Source organism: Chenopodium album, chromosome 3 (genome assembly GCF_948465745.1).
Source record: "Chenopodium album chromosome 3, dcCheAlbu1.1, whole genome shotgun sequence".
Taxonomy (NCBI): Eukaryota; Viridiplantae; Streptophyta; class Magnoliopsida; order Caryophyllales; family Amaranthaceae; genus Chenopodium; species Chenopodium album.
In genome coordinates, this window is record NC_137836.1 from 56,284,396 (window position 1) to 56,287,380 (window position 2,985).

Below are 2,985 nucleotides of genomic sequence, written 5' to 3' on the forward strand. Positions count from 1 at the left end.
AAATCAAATGAAAAAGGTTAGAAAATCGGGTTGCCTTGTAAAATCTAAAGAAAAAGGTTAGAAAACCGGGTTGCCTCCCGAGTAGCGGTTGTTTAATGTCATAGCTTGACGTCCTCCACCAATTAAGGTGGTTTTCGGAAAAAAAATGAGTGAACAAAGCCAACAAAACCATCGTCGAAATACTTCTTTAGACGATGGCCATTGACCTTCAACGGAGAAGGAGAATCTTTCATTGGGACTTCTACAAACCCATTTGGCAAAACACTCTTGGCCAAATTGGGACTGCTCCATCTTGATCCCTTGATGCTAAGGTGTGATGGAAAAGGTTTGTGCTCAACCATAGGTACACCTTTACCTTCCTTCAAAGTGGTAACTTGCATAGCCTCTTGGCTTGAAATATTCATGCACATATGCTCATCCACTTCCTCGATGCTTCCATTTAGTAAATCCTCATACATTTCCATTTCCTTGATAGGAGCACCTAGCTTATCCTTATTCAACAAGAAATTCTCAAGAGGATCATTAGAAGTGAGCAAGTGCTCATGCATGGAGACACAACAAGATCAAGAGAATTAATCAACATGCAATTTTCTAAAGAAGAACATGGATACTTCATGCTTTCATTCAAATCAAATTCAATGACCTCTTCTCCTACCTTGAGTGAAAATTTTGCACTCTTAACATCATTCATAGCACCCGAGGTAGCAAGAAAAGGTCTGCCGAGAATAATAGGAATGGTAGCATCTTCATCCATTTGAAGAACCACAAAATCTACCGGAATCACAAACTTCCCTACTCTCAAAGGAACATTCTCTACCTTCCCCCTTAGGAATCTTAATTGACCTATCGGCCAATTGCAAGGTAATTTTGGAAGGCATAAGTTCCCCTAACTCAAGTCTTTGATAAATCGAATATGGAATTAGGCTAACACTAGCTCCTAAATCACATAAGGCATTATCAATTTTCATCTTGTTAATGGCACAAGGGATAGAGAAGTTTCCGGGATCTTTCAACTTAGGTGGCATCTTGTTCATTATAATTGCACTACAATTCTCGGTCAAGTTGACCGTCTCCACAACATCACAAGTTCTCCTACCACTCAAAATGTCTTTGAGGAATTTTGCATAGTTGGACATTTGGGTAACAACTTTGGTAAATGGTAGAGAAACATGAAGTTGCTTAAGCATATTAATAAATCTTCTAAATTGTTCATCCAGCTTATGTCTTATGAATTTTTGTGGATATGGAAGCTTGGGTTTCACAATTTCTTTCTCTACTCTCACCTCTCTAGGTGTCTTAATCACAACCTCACTCAAAGATACACCATCTCTCTCATCCTCTACAAAGACCTCCTTAGGAACCTCCTTAGTTTCACTCTTCCTAGGCAAACTCTCCTCAAGAACTTTACCACTCTTTGTAACAAAAGCATTTACGGGTCTCTTGGGATCTAAGCCTTGGGAAGGTAAAGAATAAGGACTAGCATGGTCTTTCAAAGCATTGTCAAGTTAAGAAATTTGGTTTTCCAGCATCTTATTATGAGTCATCATCTCATTGAATTTCTTGTCACTTACGGCCATGTAAGTGTTCAACAACTCTGTTTGATTTTCAATGAATTCCTCCAAATTAGTCCTAGAGGAAGAGGAATGTGAATAAGAAGTATCACCTTGAGTCTTTGGAGCAAATCCGGGTGGAGGGCCTCTTTGAGCATTATTTTGAAAATTGCCTCTCCCTTGGTTTTTCCAATTACCCCTATTTTGATTTTGACCATAACCTTGATTATGGTTACCACTACCTTGATTATGATTTCCATAACCTTGGTTTTGATTACCATAATTTTGGTTTTGATTTTGGCCACTATAACCTTGATGTTTATAGTTACCTCGAGAACCTTGGTTCCTATAACCACCACCTTGGTTATAGTTGTCAAAATTACCTTGGTTTTGGTAATTCCTATTCCATTGATCCCTTTGATTATCAAACCTTTGCACATTATTATTGTTTGACACATAGTTTACATGTCCACTCTCATTGTTATCAAAATCATCAATACCATCCAGAAAAGCATGAGGACAATTACTAGAATCATGATCATATGAACCACACACATCACAAAACAAACAACCACTAGGAATGTTACTAGAAGAAGGAGGGAGATGTGAGTTAGAAGGAGTACCTCTCCCCTTGAATTGGGAGGAAAGACTTGGAGCTTGGGAAGAAGAGCTCTCCAATATTTCCTTGATCATATTCACTTCCTTCCCTAAGTTTGTCATTTGTGAGGAGAGATTGTTGATTGCATTTAGATGATCAACCGAGTACACCGAAGAGCTACTCTTGTTAGTTGAATCTCTCTCACCATCTTGCCAATTTCTATAGTACCTCACAACATCCTCAATGTTGTATACCACTTCTTCTTCCGTCCTATTCATGATGGGACCTCCGGCTCCCCCATCAAGGCATGCCTTACCTTGGGGACTTAGGCCTCCATAGAAAATTTGAATAATTTGATAGGTTGGAATTCCGTGGTGAGGACACTCCCTTTGTCACTCCTTAAATCTCTTCCACGCTTCATAGAGGCTCTCACTTGGTTTTTGTTTGAAGCCATGATTCAAAGCTCTTGCCTCCGCCATTTTATTTTGTGGATAGAAATGAGATAGAAATTCTTTTGTAACCTCGTCTCATGTCATTAGAGAATTCGGCTTAACCTCCTTGTCTAGCCATTCCAAAGCACGCCCAATGAGAGAAAAGAGAAAGAGCTTGAGGCGGATGAATTCTTGGGAAACTCCGTTCACCTTGATAGTATTGCAATATTTTTCGAACTCCTTGAGATGGTTTAGCGGGCTCTCATGCTTGGCTCCACTAAATTGTCGCCTCTCTATCAAAGTGATCATATCCGGCCTAATTCAAAATCATTTGTCGGTGTTGTAGGTGGAGCAATTCCACTCTCAAATCTATATGCACCGGGAATCCCCAATTCTTTCAATGCCA

The 2,985-nt window shown here is 39.5% G+C and overlaps 1 non-coding gene across 1 annotated transcript; it reads left to right on the top strand.

Moving 5' to 3' along the window:
* Positions 1 to 2,514: 2,514 nt before the first annotated feature.
* On the top strand, positions 2,515 to 2,620 carry LOC145625970 (small nucleolar RNA R71). The gene has a single exon (XR_014110860.1). It is a non-coding gene; the product is annotated as a small nucleolar RNA R71 (small nucleolar RNA).
* Positions 2,621 to 2,985: the final 365 nt, after the last annotated feature.